Raw genomic sequence first — 22,518 nt, forward strand, 5'->3', positions numbered from 1 at the left:
TTACCATTAATTTAGAAATTTACTTGAAGCGCAGGCATCAATGATTAAAGAAGTCCGGATCAAGGAACGGATTGAAAGGAGGACATTTCACTGGTTCCATGTTAACACACTTGGCGCCGATACAAGTGCCGAGGTGGCAAACCTCCGTTCCGTTCACAGGGTAGTGGTCCATCTGTAAGTAAATAATCAAGATATCTTTTTGCCTAATAATTTGACCCATGTACTTTGGGCGGTAGATAAAGCGAAAAAAGACCATGCGCCAGTTGGTGCCACTGCCCGAAGTATATATTCGCACCAATGCATAAAGGTTACGCGGAACTTGCAACAAGTGCTCATAGAACACTGGCACATAAAAAACACACCAGGAAATATACACCGCTCCCAAGGCTCTTCATCAATGCATGTACACGGCCTCCGCCACGTTGCAAAGCCCCCCCCCCCCCCCCTCTCCACGCCAAACAGCGATGACCTATTGTTAGCCGCCAACTCTTGGGACTCACATGGCTCGAATACCACGATCTCATTGTGACGAATTGTGACTCACACAGCGGCGACACGCAGTGGAAGCGGTTAGAAAAAAGCGAGTTTCTTGCTTCCACCTAACCGACTCTAATGAAGGTGCGCAGGTGGTCCCAAACATCGGAAGTCCCACGAGAATTTGGTAGGAGTATCACAGTTGTTTTTTTAATTCCCCTGAAGACCAGGAAGATTTCTGCCGAAATGTTTCGTTCCGATTTAAACAGCAGTGCATCCACATGAACGCCTGAGTAAGCATATTATTAGACTCATGACAAATTTAGCCTATAAGCTGAGGGCTGCGGTGTCACATTGCTCCGTCTTGGTACCTTTTAGCTAGTCAAAAGGAAAACGAGTACGACTCATTGAAAGAAAAAAAAAGGAAAGGAGATTCTTTACTCATCTCCTTGCTAGCAGCTGAGGGTAGTGCTCTTGGGGACGTGATCTCGCTTTTCTAAGTCAGCCGATTTCCTAACCATGCATTCGCTGCAGTACTAAGATGCCCTTCTTGGGCACTGTCAGGTGGCATAATTTTTTGTGCTCTTATCTAGCCAACAAGAGTATCAAGCATTACAACTATCCTACTTCTTACATGGCGAGCGCACGTCGGGGTACTCCACAAAGCTACAGGTTACGCAGCTATCATGGAAAGTTTCCGAAAGCTTTCCTGAAATTTCTTCGAAAACAGGTTTCATTTTTTTTATTAACGCTTTCATTCGCTAACTTCTGTACAAAAGGGAAATATACGCCTAAACAGCACTACACATCACTCGATGTGTCAGCTTTCTCTGTCTAGCATACAACGCGTTCGCGACGCTGGTTCATTTCTGGCAACAGTTCAGTGTAGTCCGCAAACCGCCCACTGAATGCGGTACTTTAAAGTTCCAGTAATTATAAGCGCGCGGAGTTTCGCGTGGCATCAAGAGCCGACGCTGGGGAATGAAACCTTAAACATTCGAAGCTCGTACCATCCGAGAGACGAATTTAGGTGCATGAAGTAGGCATGCGTATAAGCCCGCTGATCAGTGAAAAGAACTGAGGTGCCAGAAATAGGTTATCAAGTGAACACTTCGTGTGGATAGCCTACCAATGGAATTGTGATCTCGTTAGACCAGTTGAAGTTATTGTTTTAGAGTGATGAGATGTGATAGGTACGTCGCCCCAAATGCTCTTTATTGGGACCTGGTAATCAACTTTCACGCTAACCAAACCGAAAAGAATGTAGCGGCACAGCGCTGATTTTTCCTCACGGGGAGCTTATCTCCTCCATCGAATTTAAGGTGTGATGCGCTTAGGAGAAATTCAGCCAGCTTCTGGAAGCGTGCGGAAACAGATAAGACGTTTATTGACAGTTTTCTGAACTGTATACCTCGAAAGTGTGAAGCAGTGATCAACGCAAGAGCCTTGCATGAGAAGTACTGACGATATTAACTTATGTGAAAAGTCACTCTTGAAATTGCTGCCTCGTTTTGTAATAAGCCCATGCAATATTGGACACTTTGATGCAGTGCAAAAAGTAGTTTGTCCCCAAAGTTGCTGCGGGAACTTGCAATAATTGATTTATATTCAATGATTGATTTCACTTGATTCAAAGCCCCGAAAGTCCCAAGATACTTGCCAGAAGCCCACAAACGCAAAATCTTGTTCTGGGTTTACCCATGCAATTAATACTTTCGGACTAATTTAACGATAAATGACAGGTGCTGCTATCTAAATAATATATGGTCTTCGATAGAGCTCGTGTTCAAGTTTTATTGAGTAAAAAAATAATTCGATAAATGAAATATCTTTTTGTTCAGTCCTCTCTCTATATATACAGGGTGTTTCACCTATGACATTACACAATTTTTAAAGATAGGCTTTTTGAGTTAAAAAAGCGCTTTTGTAGCATAGCATTGTCAGCGATGTAACACGGCGGGATACAGATAGGACGAATAGTCAACATTTTACTTATTACTGTTAAGATCCGCAGTAGCTGAGAGGCGTGTAGTCCGCTGTAAGTAATATCCATACCAGTTTTTAGAATTACGAAAACGTGTTTACCCTCGGCGCTGTGGCACAACAAATTTTGGCTGCATCGCGCCAACACACATGTGCTTTCGAGAAGATTGCAGGCAAAGAACCTGTACAGTGCATGTAACTCGTCGAAATAGCTAAAATTTCTTGGGCGACAGCACAGAGGGTAACCACACTTTCGAAATTCTAAAAATTGATATGAACATTACGTAGGGTGGGCTACAAGCTTCTCAACAATTAAAGAGCCTATGAATAATAGTTAAAAAGTTGACACTTCAGTATTAGTTAACCCGCCTGATTGCACGTCTTTGCTGTATTCTGAAGTACTACACTGATCAATGATGACAACGCTATGCCAGAAAATTCGTTGTTCTAACTCAAAGATCCTATATTTAAAAATTCTGTAAAATATTAGGTGAAACACTTTGTGTATCATTTCGGTACTAGAGATACTTCACTGATCAATCATATGTGGCCTTGGTCTTCGTGCGAACTGGTTCGTCCCACTGGTATATAGATATTCCGCAATGCCACTCTTTCTAGTGACAGTCTTCTTGGCAGTTTTATCTCTTTTATTACAATATTGAACTATACGCGAGGTGTCTATTGTCCGACCTGCACGGGCGTCATGCCTGAAAGGAGAGCCAGGGATGCGGTCTTGCGTAGGCGGAAATAGAGAAACCAAACCCGTTACTATGGTGATGCCGTCATCTTGAGCATCATACTGTAACATCCTCCCTTTTGTGAGTGAAGTAGCCAAAAGTTTAATATTTGAGCCTCTTTGGTAAGGCAGAAGACCTCTTCTCCCCGGGTAGGAGTTGAATGGTGTGAACGGTGGTTCATAGGCTGAGGTAAAGAGATTAACAGGGTGGTCACCCTAGACTGGAAGTCTTCAGTTCAAAGCGGTACGGGCTGGTCGTACTTTTTGTGTAGGCGATTATTAATGTCATGTTGTGCCCGGTGGCCAGCTTTCTGTGCTTCTCATTCCATTCTTGTTAAGCGCAGAACACTGAACTATCTGGATGTTGCAGGAGCGGTCGCAGCGCTGCTCAATCTCTATGTAATCCGTTTCTGAAGTTGGTTTTCAGCTAGTCAGGGCTGTGACCTGTTGTCCTACTGCTAAATGTCGCACGTGGGTCATGTCATCACCGCCCTTCTTTTCATCTGTCGTAGACATTGGCTGCAACAGTTCTGTCGTTCTTGGGGGTGTAGTCTAAGCACAGCTGTCCATGAGCTGCTGGACAGGATTAGCTTTAAATTGCTGTAGCGGAGTGTTCCTAAAGTCAAGAAATGTAATCTTTGAATGACTGTTGTTATTATGTGCCCTCTTTTGGAGAATTTTTAGGCTTACTTCGTACTCTGCCATGCCATTTCCATGGTTTCGGATAAGCTGAGCTAGATGAGGCATGTTAGAATTTGGACTCTGCAGCGCACATACTGAACACCTCGGTTGAGAATTGTTCGCCACTATTAGTGACCAGTACTCTAGAGATGCCATACCTTGCAAAAAGTTCTGTTTCCGCCTAGCATGGGCAATGTCAATAAGCAAGAAGTCCAGCTCCAACAGGGTACCGCTATAGTGCACTATCAATTACGTGTGTCTCCCTAAGAGAAGCACTGCTAAGAAAAACTTGGCTCTGTGTTGCATTTCATTGTTTGCATCTGCTACTCTGGCGCATGCTTCTTGCACGCATTACATGTTGAAATGGGGTATCTTATCTCAGCGCTCATGCTGGGCGACATGTGCCGTGACGTGCATGTCGCATGCTATCAATATCCATGTCAGACACGTGCAGTGCCTATTTGATGTTGCGATGCAGTGCTCTCAGAATTATAAGTCTTTGCCCATTTAACAATATACAGTATTCCGCAACAAGCGCCCATGACATCCAAAGTACATACAGATTTCTGTTGTTTCGCCGAGCTTCTCATGCGGTCATCCTTTGATGATCAAATCCATCACTTTCTGGAATCTGGCATCCTGCATGTTTGCTTGTCGTATATTCTCTGAAGTCTCTTCGAAATTATTAGGGTGGATGATCATTTTTGCTCGCCGCGGTTATGTGTGAGTTGCTCGCCGCGGTTATACGGTAGAAATTCACATGATATTTTGTACAAACGACTACAGTTATTTTTGCTTAAAACAAAGGGCAGCAAAAAACGTGGTCATAATGACTACTTAGTTGATGTTGGGACAGAGGTTGTAATCTACTGTGGTGCGCACCTTCAGTTCAATTGAAAATTCAGTTCAGTGCTGTGAAATCGTCACGAACTAGAATGAAGTAAGAAACATTATTCTTTCAATTGTCGCAGTCGAAAACACATTTGCCTTGTCGAGGTGAATAACAATGTAACCATCCCACATGCGCAGGGTCGGCATCGTCGCCCCGGGTGCCTTTGACGTCACAAGCTGCTCTGGATTCAAACATTCAGCAGCACCACTGTTATCTAGGAGTGTCATTTTGCTGCTCTTTACATTTTACGGTGGGAGCAAAGAGTATTCGCTGCCGTCTCATACCATGCGTAATTCTTCTGTGCCATGTTGGCGCTCAGCGCATGCAACGGTTTTGCTGCTTTGGATACAGTTGCCAAATGTTACCGCTTCTTAGACTTATTGCGCGTTTTATTCAAACAGGGACAGCCTTTCCTTCACGCCAATTATTGCCTTCGTAGTACCTGCACCTCTTTACTGCTTCCTTCACGATCTTGCGCTTTGCCTTCCAACAGCGAAGGGATGACAGTGGTGATTGCCATTCATCGCGCGAACAGCTTCGGCCGCTGTTGAGTCTTCTCTGAACGATTTCTTTTGAAGCTCTGTCGATTCGTGCTCCAGGCATACTCTCGCTACTTTTCGAATCTTGGTTCCTCGAGGTTCATATGGCCGACACGCTCTTGTTCTTTGTTTATTCTGCGGACGATCTTACCCGGAATCATCTTTCTCCTCTCAGCACAAAGTTTAAATCTCGAGATGTCGTCTTAAGATCAGCTAAGTTAGCATCGAACGTTTCGTCTGGGAGTTGTAGTGAAGAGATGGATATGCATAAGGAGCATACACGAGGTTGAGGTTGAGGTGTTTAATGCTACAGGTCGGGTTAGCCTTGCTTTGTCTGCCGGCAATTGCTCCACTGCAGCGTCCCTTAGATATTAACAATGCCGCATCTACACCGCTAAGCGCACAGTCTCTTATAATAGCACACATTCTCTCCCACAGTCACCAGCTATGCACACAATCAATCCACACAGTTCACATCACAGTCCACTCCAGAAGTCACCATCTATGCACATATTCAGTCACACTAGGACATAGGCCATTGTAGTGCCACACTCCATACACACATTCACTCACAGTATAAAGTAGTCCACTCCGGAAGACACCATCTACGCACACATTCAATCACAGTAGGCCATAGTCCGTTCCTGCTGTCACCATTTAAGAACAAGATCCGTGTTCTGCAGAAATGTTAAAAGAAGGCGTGCAGCCTACCTTCTGCATGTCTGGTTTCCACTCGGGTAGATAATGTCCTGAATTCGACTGTAATGGGTTCCTGTCTTCTTGAAGGAAGCGAACATCACATGCCTTTCCGCGTTGTACTCTGGGCAGTACATAATATAATGTTCGATATCCCCGCACACACCACATAAAGAGCAGAGCGGAGACGATGCTATGCCGGACTTATGCATCCATGCAGGAGTGCGAGCAGAGGCCGTGCGAATTCGATGTAGAAGGGTCGCCTGTGATCTTCTCAGTCCCTTGGTCACACATGGCTTGTGGGACGCACTCCACAGGGTACTGAAGTGATCGAGCACCGTTTTCCTGCAGAGACTTTTCCCATCTTGAGGTACTTCAATGGCGGGCCTACCCGATTCGTTGAAGGAGCATACACCTTGTTTTGCTTCAGCAGGAAGTGCGCATCAAAAAGCTCCAATACTTTGTCGGAGTCAGATTCAGGATGCCGGCTTTCTAACGTTGGCTTTCCAAACTTAAACGTGTTATAGAGGTCCAGGCTGGTTAGTCCTCCAACCACCAGAAGAGCAACTTTGCCTTACCAATGATGAGCCAGCGATATTCTTGGCTCTCAAATACAGGCTGAAGGCTTGTTATATGTTTCGCCATTTTTTGGCAACATAGCTGGCGTTTTAAAATTTCCGTGAATGCAATACCCTCTCCATGTCTTCTCGGTTGGTTGCTTTCTAATTTGGGTTGATGTTGGCTTCGAATTCCGACACCGTGCTTCCAATGGAAGTCTTCTTTGCTGTCGTAAGTCTTTTATTGACAACTGACAATCTCGAACTACATGATCTGACTCTCGAGTGATCTGAACGGGTGCCATGCTTAAAGGGAGAGCCTTAGACACTGGCTTGAGTGGGCGTTATCTGAGAGAAATGGAAGCGTTGGCTACGATGGTGCCGCGTTCTGTACAAGCATATCGTAACAGGTACAGCGTGCAATGTGTTTCTGGCAGTAAATCATGTTTTCGTTGCGGGTAGGCTTTCTATTATTCATCGATTGCATAGGATTTTTGCTGCTTTTGTTTGGATTTTTTCCTTCGAGCACTTCAGACGTGATTATATTTTCAGACCTTTAAGCGCTGGTGCGCTTCGTTTATTCCAACCGCATCAGATTGTTTCTCATTTTGTTTTCCGAGACGCTTCTAATTCGATAGAGTATGCATTTTTACAAAATAATTTCATGTAATGGCTTGCTCGTCTGATTGCATCTATAGGGCTTTTCTGACTGCTTCTTTTTAGCGGGTAATACATAAAGTGTAGTATGCAGTGCTATTTCTAGCAGCCTGCATTTCAACTGAATTTCAGTGCGCTAGCATTAGATAGGTCACTAGCGAAGAAAAATGTCCTAGAGGAGCTCGTAATAACTCTGGCAAGCTCAGAGCAGCGCTGCGCCAGCTGCAGCTGAGTGTATTGAGAGTGTGCAGACGGGGAACGAGAAACGCGGTTGCGTGCACATGCGGGAATTCGCAAAAGGAACTTGCAGTGCAGGAAACGGTAAATAATGGATGAAGCCGGTCCTTCGACCGATTGGAAGCCGAACAACGTGCACGATGAACTGAACAGCCATGCAAAAGAAGACGCGCCAGTGTCAGTCAATGAATCCAGCAGATACAGAGAAGAGGCAAGCTGAAGCAGAGAGGCTTATAGCGTGAACACTGGCGAAACGTGATGCCGAAAGCTATGAGCGAGGAAAAAGCGGCGAATGGTGACGGTGATCAAAAAGTTTGAAAAGGGATTGAAGTTGGACGTAGGTCCATTTTTTCTGGGGGTCTATCGGATCTTGCAACCACTTGAGCCCTTTCGGTAATCTTCTGCTGAAGTTTCGGATCTGAGCTGGACATCATTCCCCCCATTGCTCAAGCATCGTTTCTCTCATCTTTTCTATTTCTGTATTGTTTAGACGTCTCCATACTATGTGGTATAAGTTCGCTCTAATCCACAATGTGTGAATTGGGGCTCATACTGTTTTGTGTAAATTGTGTGCAGTTTTTAGATTTGAGTATATTTGCTTTGTTCTCAGTGTTATATTCAGTTCCCTGTCTATTCTTATTCCGGTGGCACGGATTCCCTTCCGTCTAGCATAAAGTCTTGAAGAATTTCTGAGTTCACGATCAAGACGTTTGAGCAGTTGTATTCGTCTTTGTGCTGAAATTACCGGGGTAGGAGTGCTGGGTGTGCGCCTTCGTTCCCTTCTACGCACTGATACGCTGCTGTCTATACTGGGTTTACTTCCTTTCCAGCTTCTTTTACTTCCTTTAATTCGTTCAGGATCTTAATGGCTGCTTTCCCTATTCTGCCTCAGATGTAGTTCCGGCACGCTTGTTTCTAATCCCTGGTTATAATAATTTTTTTTTCTGTGTGGTTAATGGCAGCGCAATGAATGCCTCCACCGCTTCGGTTTGGTTACGTCTACCTCATTGATGCGTTATTTATGAGGTTGCCATCCGAGCCTGTAAATGCTACCGTCATGATTCCTCGAACCGGCCCGGCCGCGTCTGTGTGTAGTGTTTTTCTGTTGTCCATGAATTGCTTTCCTATAACTTGAGCTTTGACATCTTTTCCTTCTAAGTAGCTTGACGGGTTCATGTTTTTTCGCATGGGCTTAACTTGTAAGAGACGAATGACGAAGTAGGTGAAGGAACCTGCAGTAGAGAAGCGAGTAAAAATGGCGTCACATCCCACCAAAGAATTCGAGCAACCACTCTAATCGCTACGAGCAGCTCAGGCGGCTTATCGCAAGAGGAAAGCCGAAGAACGACTGTTGGAAGATTTGTCTGCAACTACAACTGGCACGCGCAGCCTTGCCTCCTCAATAGTGATTTGTTACCTGGAAGTTTTTTTTTTGTACAGCTTGTTGAGGGCTTTGTAAGTAGTTCATGTACAAGTAGTTTTGCATCACTTTAGAAAATGACTTGTTTAAAAGCTCTGGTTTAGTGGATATCTCTCCTGGCTCCCAGTTGACGAGGCATCGGTTTGGATTACACTGCTGGCACGATTGTCTTTTCTTAAAGCTGTTGCTCGGTTTGCATAAGCAGTTGCATAACCACGTTGCTCTCTTTGGATAAATAGCTGCGCCCTCAGGAATGATTCGCGGCACACTACAGTTTATTGCCACAGATAGTCTAGAGAAGGCATTGTGGTTGCGACAACGCAGTGAGTGACCCAAAGCACCAAAGTTTCGTCCGAAATGACGTAAAATCGCTTACAGTGTACAATGATAAGCAATGATTGTGCAAAGTTAAGCACGCAGAGTAGTATTCCAGGCTACGGAAGTTTCTTCATAAGTTTAGGCAGAAGAAGCCATCGTTGTGTATCTAAAGAAAAAAAGAAAAAAAAGTCAATGATGATAAACTGCTTACCCCACATCTGTATCCATCCGGGTAAGGTTGCTTTTTCGCGTCGTGACAGACAGTAACCCACTTCCACTGCGTTAATGGGAAAGAGAAGTGTTTGATTAAAGTGCATGCAGGCAGCCAAATGTTTAGAATCTCTGCCTGGGTGTCCCAACCATGAAAAGTCACGGATTATAAAAACTCGGGAATAAATTGTATGGATACTGTCCAGAAGTTTTCTGTCGGCGGCTCTTTGAAACATTTTCTACCTGGTATGAAGATATATTCAAAGTGTTGAGAGCGCTCAACGAAAAAGTATCATAGTGCAAAAAGGGAATTTAGAATCAGATGGTTCAAGGTAGTTCTGGAATAGACAGATTATGCAGGCTTCCATGAAAAAAAATTGTGTTTGGTTGAGATTATACTTACTAAAGATGGTAGTAACAGAGATTCATAATTCAATTTTAATGACAGTGATAGGTCTCTCCTCCTTGAAGCATATCTCTGAGTGATATGCTATGCATTAAATTCTCTGTGGCTTTGGTTTATGGGGGTTTAACGCCAATAAGCGACTCAGGCTATGAGGGACGCCGTAGTGAAGGGCTTCGTAAATTTCGACCAATTGCGTTTCTTTAACGTGCACTGACACGGGCCTCTAGCATTTCGCCTCCATCGAAATTCGACTGCCGCGGCCAGGATCGAACCCGCGTCTTTCGGGCCAGCAGCCGAGTGCCGTAACCCCTCAGCCACCGCGGCGGCTCTCTAGTTGCTTTGAGAGTTCAACACATAATTTCTTTTTAAAATTCAACCCTTGGCGTCTTAAATGCTTTCGTGCATCCTCTCCTTCCTCTTGTTTCTATCCGTGAGAAACCAGTACCCTAACGAGGGAGGTACACGTGGAAGGCGCACTGCAAGCTCCTCGAAAAGTTTTTTCGTTGACCTTTGATTGCTGGACCTCTGATAAAAATTAACACTTCAGGAGTTCCCAGTAGTTTGCTGTTCACACCATGCAAAACGATCTTAGCTTCAGGTATTTTGGCGGTAAATTATTTAGCTTTAAGAACGCATCACCTCGACACAGATGGATTTCTCAACTATTTGGATTAACAAGATTTCACTACGCAGCTTTCCCGTGGCGTTTCAAGTTGTTCTTCAAGCGACTCAAGCTCCAGTGGTAGCTTCGCTGGTTCTTTAGTGTCACGTTTAGTCGCAACATGACCAGTGAATTTAATGCAGTGTATGCGTGAATACTTTTTTCTGCGTTTGCTTGCTTGTAGTTAGCAAGCAGAAAGAGAAATTGATGTTTAGTTTAAGCGACAAAAAGTGCATGTTGATAATAAATAGGGCGTTTCTTTATTAGCGATTTGTTATTTTGTAAATCCGAAAGTTGCATAAAAAATTAATTACTTTGCCTGCATACTAGCTTCCCTGCGATATTGCAGTCGTATCAATGTCTTTCTAATACAATAATGATTCATGAGTGCTTAAGGCGAGGGAGCTGTGTAAGTAGGTCGCGCAATCTGTTATACAAAATATATACTTTGTTTGCGCATGACTAACATAGTTACGTGTTCGAGATTACCCTATATCATGAACAAAAGCGTCACTTTTCTTCAGGAAACATTACTTAAAGATAAGAGGGCGATCGTCGAGTCTACTTGTTTAACTCTGGCTCTGTTTCTTTGCGTTTTTTTCATCATTTGGACGTTTTAACAATTATGTCACTTCTCCATACTTCGTGCAAAAATAATTAGCTTAAACAATTTTCATTAAAGTCAGTCTTTTGCCACTCTTTATACTTCACTGGATCCAATGTTTGTGCATAATTTTTTTTCCACCGGCACACCCACTGCTTCCCGCTCACAGCTACGAGTGATATAGATTTTTAACGTATTTTCTCTGTTTCTTTGGTACTATTTACGCCTGCCGTTATTAACAGCGGAGGAAACATGCTCGTCCTGGCTTGTGCTTTACCATAACACAACAGCAGAACGTCGTTATCGAGTTAGCACAATATATACATGTCAAACCATAAGTCGGTCAGAAAATAAAAATGAAATGAATTTAAAAAAGCCGTGAGGCCCTGATTTAAAGTTATATAAACTACACAATAATACGCATTGCAGCCGATTATGAGGTTTTGACCGACATCATTGTAGTTGTACTGTTCTAAAAGCCTTTAGAGAGACGTAAAATTGGCAGAAGAGAAAAATACAAAACTCACATCGCCGTAATCGTGACTTTCGTGAGAAGGACGGGGCCGTCCGGCTAAGGTTACGGTAGAAAATAATCACATTAGTCACCATACTTGAGTCTATCGGCTTATGCGAGGTATGACTATCACGTGCGTTCATCAAATTTGTGATAAAACAGTGCAAACTGCAAGTAAAGAACACGTTTTCTCTTCTATTGCGTACGCTTTCCAGTTCACTGGTTTTAAAGGCGCCTTTAAGACTATCATCTTTGTGTCCACCTTTGCATTTAAGCAGCACACGTCACAGTCAGTCACAGTTCCTTGCACTACTTGCGGTGTCAAATTGCACTGAAAAAAGAAGTGCCCCGCCCTGAAGTGTCCAACGCTTCCGTACATTTTCCCCATTACTAGAAAAATAAGACCGCAATTAAAGTTGAAGTCATCTCCACAGCAATAAGCATACACATGCTACTGGACTAAAATGGCAGCCACATGCTGAAAACTGGTTGTCTGGAATACGTTTTAATAAGCAGGAATGAAAAATTTGCCTTATGAAAAAAAATTCTCTGAAAAAAAGTTTCAGAACAGTCGAAATGGGAAATAATAGGGAATAAATTGAACAAACTCGACTCGGCTACCGTGTGCCATTGCTGAGTTAATGGGCCTTAAATTATTAGCATCCACATGGGGGAAAAAGTGTGAACGCTGTGCCCTTAACTTGAATATTTCTATGGTAGCAAAGCAAATCCGTAGACTTTTAAGAGGTGGAACAATATTTTCAATGCACAATAGGCGAATTTACACACCGGCATGGCTCAGTGCCCATCAATTTTCTTTCAACTAAATGATAAAAAAATTACTGCTCTGAGCTTCTGCGCAGTGAATAAATACTAAGTTTTTATTTTTATTACAATATCAAGTGTCCGTTTCTTTATCGTCACAAAATGTGATGGCGGAGCTTTATACAATGGTACAATGCTCTACGTTTCATACTTCTAGAGAGAAGAAAAGACGATTTGGTGCCATGTATTTGAGAAAGATCGAATTAATTGCTATTTTCGCTGACACGCATTCTTCGAAACAGTGTGGCCAATGCAAGCACAAGCCAGATGAGCAATTTTAGAAGCCAGAAAAGATGTCACTGATGCAACGTAACATAGCAGCATGACAGAGCAAGGTTGCTATTAGAATGTGAATCATCTACAGGGTCTTCCAAAATTTTTATTTTTCGCGAGTACCCACTCCTATCAAGGAGGCTCTTGATGTGCATTGCTAGTAAAACTATACAGTGGTCTTTACTATTGGAGCGACACACTAAGCATCCCCACAAAAAATAAAGAGAGTAATATTTCTCGTAGAAGATATTAGCGTCGCTAAGATACTCCTAAAATACATCCATGTGGCTGATTACCCAGAAATGTGGGCGAAGCTCCCATAATGAAACATCAAATGACTTGACACACTACTAAATGTCTGTGTACAGCTATGATATGTTGTTGAAGCATAAAATCAAAAGACAGAACTTACGCATCCCTTCGCAGTGTAGAAGGTACATCGTCACCATGAAAGTGCAGCAGCGCCAGAATTTCATACCTTTATTACTTTCAGTGAAGTTTTTGTACAAATACGTTTAGCACTTTCCTGTTGAAGAAAATATTTGTTTCGTCTGAAACTTTTTTTCTAAAAATGTACTGTTTTCTTTCAAGAGCAGCATATTCTTTAAAATATGCAATCCAACTTTAAAAACAAACTCACTTGGTGGTCTGGAATGTATAACGTAAGATTCAGCGTTTGCTTTCCGGACAGTACCTTTGGAGATAAATCCAACAAATAAGTTGATACCGGCATCCACATATACATACAGCACGTTTTATTTGGTTTCCTCACATGCTATTTCTGCTAGTACTTCAACTACTCCTCCTCTCCAACCTATCACGCCAGAGTGCGGTTCAACAGCTGCTAAGCTTCTCATCCTGCGGTGTGTCTTCCGCAGCTGGAGCGTGACACATTCTCCCGATCTCGCCGTACACCCCCACACTTAACCATACTCATTCCATGATAACCACACTCTGGGCTCTTCCCGTGGCACTATCTTTCAGAATGAGCCTTCCTCCGTCTCGGAAGCCTTCCTGTTTCCACAGAAAGCGTGGCACTGCACATTGCACATTGCACCACTCTCCACATACCCTGCTCCATCCACTGTAGCCACCTTCCAGGTACTTGCTGGCGCAGTCAAACTCCGGCTGCGCATTCCTTCGCTCTGGCCATACCTTTGTTCTTCCAATGTAACCCTCCTCCTCCTTCTTCCACGTTAACCACCCTCCTACTCAGGTGGCTCTAGTGGAAAATAATATACCATTGCTCATTCATTTGCTATATCAACGCAATTATCTTTCTTCCCACGGTAACCGCAATCCTTCTTGACCTCCTTCCACAATCAGAAACATTTTTTCCGCATTTTTCTGTTATCGCTGTACTCTCCTGCAAATGGTTACCACCCTCTGGAAACGCGACTGCTACTAGTTCTACTGCTACTACGACTACTACGGTGGCGACGATGCCGGTAAACACGAGATTCGAACAGATAAACTCGAAGAACATGTATATGCACAACTACCTTTGAGCCTACCTTCTACCCCGTTGCCACCTGCTGATTCTCTCTGCATTGTTTGCTGGTGGGGCTTTTTGGTGAGATTTGGTTTGGTCAGGTGCTCTTTTTGCAGATGGTGGGATAGACAGTTCTGTGCTAACGAAGCCTTTACTTCTGAAACCTAGCTCCAGAATTGTGATGCGGTGTGCGTCAGAGATCGGTTCTGTCTTCTTTAATTAAAAACAAAACTCGTACCAGACCTTTGACTGCAATATCAAAGTATACATGTTTGCGTATGACAAGATATTCGTTCATTGTACCAATAACTGCATGCCTGCAATAATGTCCTAGATAAAATTCTGTACGTGAACGAATATTTCGTTCCCTATTAACGGCAGCGTCTCCTCTTTGCATCTCACCAATGCATAATGGTTCTCAAATTCCAATGGACGACTCTAAAAAACCTTGGTGTAGTATAGTCGACGCAATTTCTGACTGGCTACTGGTAATGAAAGGGATTGTCCGGAAGGTGAGTGTGCTTGCGGTCTCTAGACACAATGGGTAAAGAGAAAGTTGGTATGCGCAGTCAGACTCATTTTTAGCAACACTCACGTAACAGCTGCACCTGACTTCAGTTGCATTCTAATCCGTGGTTGTGCCAGATACAATGTTCAACCCCCTGTTCTTTTGGAGCAGCACCCTCGTAGGGTTTGCGTAGAAAGTCATTTCCGAATGTATTCCGCTTTTTTCAAGCAAGCGTACGAGAATTCAAAACCCGCTTCCAGATTCTCATAAGTGCGCACCTTCTTACGTGTACATGAGGCTATGCCGGGAGTCACATATCCAATTTGTCTCTGAGACTCAGCTTTCTTTCTAGCTAAATGTTGGCCTAAGCACTAGTTGCGCCAAGACGTGTTTGAGAGTCGCAGTTGTTTAAACTTTAGTAGCGCTAAGGTCTGTGCAATGTATTATCGACGTGCGGGCTGCACCTGCACTTTGTTTTGATCATGCGCTGCCAGCTGATGTAAATAACCTGATTACCAATATGTCAAAGGATCTCATGGTAGAATGGCTTTTCCATGTAGTCGGTTTGGCCTTTAGAAAAGCTTGCTGCAGTATTTCGCATGTGAACATACTCTCGAACTGCCTCTAAGTGTGAGCAGCACTTGAAATCTCGAGAACTAGTCTGTTGAGCCGGTTTCTTTCTTCCCCTGCATGCATAAGATGTGTGTGTACAGTATATTTCAGTGCACTGCGGCATAATTCCAAATATAGAATCTGATATCTTCGCGAATTCAAAGCTGAATAGACCTGTTGCCTCCTTCGTTCCAAGCATCCTGCTGACTCGGATCCGCTTTCAAAGTTTCCAAATACTTTACTACCGAAGCCCTAAGCCCATCCTTGATGCAGCGAACAACACGAATTTGCAGTCCCGATGAAGTGAACATTCAAACAGGTCAAGGAAGTGCCAAATTTTCATGACGCTCTTGCGCTGCTGAACTGCATGTCGAAACCTTTATTAATGGCGTTCTGGGATCGCGCCGTCGGATGTGTTTTTTTCCTATTGCGACTGCATGCAATCTTGAGATCATTACGTACTCTCCTTCCGGCCGTTTGCACCCGAAAATAGTGTATTTGCATGTTATCCTAACTCGATTACAGCTGGTGTATACCATTCCCGTCCTTGTCTCCTTCGGTGCAATAGTCAAAGCAACATACCCTAAGGCAGGTGTGTAGATTGTTCAAAGTTATACTTCTTAAACAGATGATTATTGCGTTAACTGTACTCTTTTTCTCCGTAATTTTTCTCTCCAAAGTTGTTTTCATATCTTCGCTTCCTCGGTATCTTTTTCAGACGCCTCAGAATATTTCCTAATTCATTACTCATCATCCATGATAATTCCAAATCCTTATTTATGTAAAGTTTCCTCTGACTTAGGGTGAATTGTTCTTCTTCTTGGGTCTGCACTAGCCCCAGCCCAACCAAAACAGCGAACATGTGGCGCTACTTCACATCCAACAACACCTGTCGCAGTGAAAAATAAAAATTCGAGGAAAATAGACAGGATGTCAGGTAGGGAGACACGTTGACAAAAGAAGCTAGTTACAGGACATTTTGGCACGTTCATTCACGGCATTTAGATCTTATTGCTGCCAGCTGTGTTGAGGCAGCCAAACCAGCCAAGGATTAGAAGAGGAAGAAAGAGCGACAGCAGAAAAACGCTAACTAAGGTAGCGTATCTTGTGTCCCGACTGTAAAGTCAGTATAGGTTTGTTAGCAAATTTCGGAACCTGTAAATAATTTCCAAAGTGTTCTTAAAAGAAAACTGCTTTCACCTCAGTTATAGAGTAGATCCCACAGAGCCTCGGTTGTAGTCCGATTCGCTCAACCTTACACTTGGAAGTCTTCTTCGCAGCCTTTGTGACGAAAGTGCTGCGTGTCAGTAACAGATCACGCTAATTGTATTCACAATTAAACCTATTGTAAAAAAACAATTTTGACCTATTGTAAAGCCTGGCAAGACCGCAGGCTGAAAGCTGCGGAGTAGAAAATAACATCTGTATCGCTGCTGCTCCTTTGTTGTGTCAAAATGGGAACAGTTTTAAAAGACCACGTTCACTTTTCATTTCTCCATCGTAACCGAGCTGCGAGAAATGCCACCAAGATACGATACCTTACTTGTAACACGTCACTGATTGCTTCACATTACCCTTCTCAACGACAGCAACATTCACAGACAGTCTGTGCCATGCGAGCATTGCTCATCAAGATCGTTGTGGTATGGCATGAATTCATGGCTTCACTGGATTTTGGGGCTTTGCAGTTATCTTCACAGGAAATTAAATTTAGAACATCGAAACCCCTCCGGTCAATGTGCGATTTTTTTACATTGCTTCGTTTCTACTAAATGCATATGTCTTCCTTAGAGCACAAGCCCAAATTGAAAGGATTAAAAGACGTTAAATGAAGCATGACCATAATCTTTGCACGCAGATCCTGACAATCTCATTCCAGTTCTTCCAAAAACACCCGCGTGAGTCATCAAGCAAATCTTCTTTTTAAATTGTCCAGAGAAATATAAACAACGCTTGAAGATCGTTGAATTCCGTTAACTGCTTGAAATGAAGGTATAGACTGCAATTAGCGAGAACGTATTTGGCCTCATCTTGCATTAGCATGATGTCGGTAATTGCTCGATGTTTGGCGTGCTCGCAGTACATGTGCAAAACAACAAATCTCATGCTTCGCATAAGCCTGCGTTTTGAAGCTGCAGGAGGTGTTTGGGAAATGGAACATTTACTCGGCGCGCTTTGATACTGGGTCTAAAACTAAAGATCAGGCTTCATTGGCATTGTATTCTGCGCATTGACCTCACATGCTCTGTTTAGGCGCACAATTTTGCCAGAAAATCGTCTCTCCGACAGATATTTCACTCTGCAATTAATGCCAGAAACAGCCTGTCTGAGCCGCAAGTCTTGTCATTATGAACATTCTGAGGGTTACCAAAGGAAATGCGCAGCTTAATTAATGGCGCAGTGCAATCAGGAAAGCATCTTTATTCTCTTAACAATGATTGTACAAATATTCTGATGCATCTCTTATAGGCAATCTTTTATATAGAAATCTATTTTTAAAAAATGCTTTCTTGACAACTTTACACAAGCTGTTATGAACTTTCCCAGGCAGTATCTGTTCTGCAAGCACAGAAAAATTGCCAAACCGCTATAGTAACAGAAAAATGAGGTTCCCAAAGTATCGTTGCGGGTGACGGGTGACCTCGAATATCACGAAAAACATCGTGCAGCAATACCGCTTAATTCCAGTCTTAAAATGCACTAGGGGGACGACCGATTACAAAGCTGCTGACTTTTGCTGACTTCCCATAGTCCTACGCACCACATAGGCTTCCACCTCGCATCATCATGTACCATATACCATGCATGCATCTTTATGCATGCATGCATAAATAATGAATCACGAACCCAACTTCAACACAACACTACTTGAACTTGAACAATTTTTGAATAAATGATCTGAATCGCTTTTCTCAGAGCCCTTTCCATTTTGTTAATGTTAAGTATAGTAAATGAATCCTACACAAGTTTTTGCCCCCTAGAGACAAAATCAGGAGTCTTTAACCAAAACTAACGCTCCGCTTATGGTTCGCCAGTTGTTGAGTTGCAATCGCAACTGCAGCAAGGCAAGGAACCGCGGCCATGATGAATTCTGAAAGTCTGTCCAAAGCTTAACAGCGCCAATTCCCGATGGGGCTAAGAAGAACTTGAGCAGTTCGCCACTGTTGGTACATGGCGAAACGCGTGTCCTCAGTCCAAGGGCAGATAGTTCCCAAAGGAGGAGGTGGCTGAAAGAGAAGAAACTTCGCATGTTTTCTTTTCTACAACAGCACGCTTAGCTGACAAATGATAGCCTAGGTAACACGTTTAGTGATCAATGTGTGAAAGTCGTTACAGATACGAAAAACTTCGCTGCAGCTATGTATCATGAAATTATTGTGATTTGAAAAAAAAAACATGAGCAACTAGCACTGTTCATGTGGTGAAGCAATGGTTGGTTTAGTCTGAATACAGTTAAGGCGATATTTCGGACTTTGAGATCGCGGATTAATAATTTATTTCAGTTCCTGAAAAATTCTTGGAGGAGTACTGCAATTCACTCTTACTGGTAGTCAGTTATTGAACACTAGTCCGTTGAATCACAAGGGAACGATTGCGAAACTATTGATTGCGTAATCGTTAAACTACCGTTCTAGCAAACTACTACCTAAAGAGTGAACGATTGTCTGTTTACACTAACGAATGATTTAAAAATCTCTAAAAATCTCTAAATATTTAAATCTCGATAGCCAATGTAGCGATAGTTTTGCATTATTTCTGTGTACAGTACGCATCAGTCCTCCTTGGAGGCCCTGAACGTTTCGCCCCGAAAACAGCCAGCTACGTCCATAGGCGGCTTCTGGTTTCGAGATAATATCCTTGACAGCACGAACCCTTCTACATCCATATACGGCATGCTGGCATGCCACTCTTCGGATCGAAACTCGCGCAGTGGCCGCCGCGGTGGCTGAGTGGTTATGGCGCTCGGCTGCTGGGCCAAAAGACGCGTGTTCGATCACGGCCGCGGCGGTCAAATTTCGATGGCGGCGAAATTCTAGAGGCCCCTCTGCGGTGCAATATTAGTGCACGTTAAAGAATCCTATTGGTGGTCGAAATTTCTGGAGCCCTTCACTACGGCGTCCCTCATAGCCTGAGTCGTTTTGCGCTGTTAACACCCATAAAACCCCAAAACCCCGCTTACGCAGTGGTTTCATCCTGCAGTGTCTGTATCGCACCGCAGTCATGTCGCCATGGGTGGGAAACAACGGTTAGTTTCGCTTTAAATTATTTCGGAGCACCTGGCGAATGGAGGTAAACTAATGTTTAAAACTTAATTATTCCTGCCCACGCACTCAGCGCTGTAAGGCAGCGGCGTGGCCTAATTGTCGGAGTGACCTGGATACGAAGCTGCCATGTTCGACGGGGGTATTTAGAATCCCACTAATTGATGGAGTTTTTTCAGCTGGATATCGTTCTTATTACAACAATAAAAAAGCTCTATTTGGCTTCCCTCCGGCTGTTATGAGACGAATTCGCGCTGATGTCTGCATTTCCTGGGCAATGGAGCGTATAGAAGTTTCCAACCCCTGATGTCGCTCCTTCGCAAGGCGAGAGACAGCCATCTTGCGGCTGACCAGGCCGCCATCGTCCATCCCTCCTGCATGACGAATTCTGCCGCTTATCAGACAAGTATCAGCACCGAAAAATCTGCGCACAAGTCATCTTACTGTGGCGGCAAGAATCAAAGTCTTTGAGACGTCTATTACAATTGCGCAAACTTCGCCTTCGACTAAAGCTGCGCTCTTTGCTAAAGAGAAATTGCTTTCAGTATACAGAAAACCACATGGCAGCAGCGGGGCCAAAGCACTGCTAGTTTGTTCATCCCCACGAGTGACAGTGCACCAAGACTTGTACGCACAGCATCCGTAAAAAGTAGACAAGCCAAGCAGGGATTGCTTTTAAGCTGTTCAGAGCGATTCCCAAGCATATCTATAGCAGTCCAAAGCTTGGGAAGATTGAGGGCGCGATGCCATTCCCTTCCGAGAGGTTACGGTCGCTGAGGATGCATAACGAGGCATGTAGCACACATCACAAGCAAACCACATGGGCCCTAAACTTTTAATGCGAAAGCCTTTCTTGGCTCATGAGTGGGCGCAATACATGTCCGCAGGAAATGTGTACTAGTGTCCGCTCCACCTGTCAATCACGCAAAATGAAATAGTAATATTAATAAAAATAAATAAATATAATAAATGAAAAAGTAAAAACAATAGTTAAAAAAAACAAAATATTGAAAAATGAAATAAATATAAAAACAAAATAAATGTAATGTATTAAAAAGATAAAAATAATGAAACAAATGGAGGGAGAAACAGAGGACTGGAAAAGGCTTTCGCATTTCCGCTCATAAGCAGACTGAAGTGCAAATGAATTTTTTACGTTTGGTGTACTTACGTGTGGATGGACGCACGTATTTCTCTGAGAAGCATGGAATCTCAAACCGTGCATCCACCGTTCGACCTCCCAGGACGGCTCCATAGGGAGCCGTCTGCGCACTCCCCTTAGGAGTCACGCACGATGTGCAACTATACGATGGTTCGTTAGTTTTAGAAAATGCACATTCATCGCGTTCAAAAAACTGCTGTTGAAAGTCATATGAAGTGAGGTGTACTAAATTGTCTTCTTCCCTGAGCAGCTTGATGTTCGGAGTTCTATTATCTTGCACAACGCTCTAAGCTAAAGAAATAAAACTGAAGATGGCCTAGCTCTGTTAGGCCGGCATATACGTAACGAAAGCGTGGCGACATCTGGCCCGGAAGTGGTAATATATGAAAGGCGCGCATTCATTACTTGCGCCTTTATTCACGGTTCAACCTTAACCCGTCGTGGCGGAGTGGATGTTGCAGCCTCTGATACCGCAGACCTGATGCGTGCCTATTAAGTGAGCGACAACTAGCTGCAGACGATTGCAAAGAACCTTTGCAAAAAGTTTGTAATCTACATTACTGAGGGAAATTGGACGATATCCCTCAAATGTTTTCAGCCGATTTGAATCTGTGCGTTTTGGAATTAATATAGTATGCCCAGAGCAGAAAGTGGGGGGCAAAAAACTAACATCGTAAGAAGCCTGGAAAACCTTCATCAAGACAGGCGCTAGGCAAGTGGAAAATATTTTATAGAACTCGCTAGTAATGCCATCACTATATTCATATTGCACGTTCAGTATTGGAGACCGTATCACATGAGATCGGACAAGTAGCTTTAATTCAGATCGACCTTGCCAAGGCCTTTGATGAAGTTCGTCACGATTTCTTGTTTGCGGTCTTAGAGCATGCAAATATTGGAGATGTTTTGCTTAGGGTCATAAGACTGTGCTATAAGGAGTCCCATACAAGGCTAATTGTTAACCAAGAGCTAACCAAACCAATTCCGTTTAAATTATCTGTTTTTCAAGGCTTTCCCTTATCGCCTTTGTTGTTTGCCTTATATCCTGACCGCTTTGCCTCAGTATTATTAATTGCACGTCTATCCGTGGTTTCGCCTTGGCGCAGTGCGAAAGTAAGATTTTAGCCTAAGCACATGATGTCGCCATCTTTAGTTCTGACAAAAAGAGTGTGCTTGAGGTGCGGCTCTTAGGTGCGGCTCTTAATCTAGATAGATCCAAGGGGTTTGGTTGGGCCATTGGGGTACAACGCCAAGTCATTATGATGGCATAAGCTGGGACTGCGGGCCCCTTCACTACCTAGGGGTTCCTCTTCACCGAATTCGCAACAGTGGCGCCTACTGGGATTCACAGTCTCCATGAGGCGACAATCCCAGGGTTAGATGGGTCGGGAACTGTCAGTGTTTGCTTGGGCTCAAGTCTGCAACACTTTTTTATTTGCAAAACTTGCCTATGTGTTGCAGGTTCTCCAGTGTGCGAAGAAGAAAGTGCAGGTGATGCACACAATATTTGATACCTTCATATGGCGTTCCCAGTGGGAACCCATGCGTCGCGATAACCAATTTGTTTCTCTAGAGTATGGGGGAATCGGCCGTTGTCACATATTCGTGTATTAGTTTGTTTCCCTTTTTTTTTCAGATCGTCAAACCACCCTGTTTTTAGTAACCGCGCTTATTAGTCGTCTCAGAGCTCATTTGTCTTTCCTATTCGCACCGACGGGACACACTTGTAAGGGGCCTTTATGAGGATTCTTTAAGGAAGTTGCTGACACCTTCAATTTCCTCAGTGTACGCTTTTCTTT

General features: G+C 43.5%; 1 long non-coding RNA gene across 1 annotated transcript; it reads right to left on the reverse strand.

The window, feature by feature from the left end:
* Positions 1 to 11,665, reverse strand: LOC144118629 (uncharacterized). Its single transcript, XR_013312079.1, has 3 exons — positions 11,599 to 11,665; positions 9,402 to 9,467; positions 1 to 172 (listed from the first exon to the last, which is right to left on the reverse strand). It is a non-coding gene; the product is annotated as an uncharacterized LOC144118629 (long non-coding RNA).
* Positions 11,666 to 22,518: the final 10,853 nt, after the last annotated feature.

The sequence above is a fragment of the Amblyomma americanum genome, chromosome 2 (genome assembly GCF_052857255.1).
Source record: "Amblyomma americanum isolate KBUSLIRL-KWMA chromosome 2, ASM5285725v1, whole genome shotgun sequence".
In the NCBI taxonomy this organism is placed as follows: domain Eukaryota; kingdom Metazoa; phylum Arthropoda; class Arachnida; order Ixodida; family Ixodidae; genus Amblyomma; species Amblyomma americanum.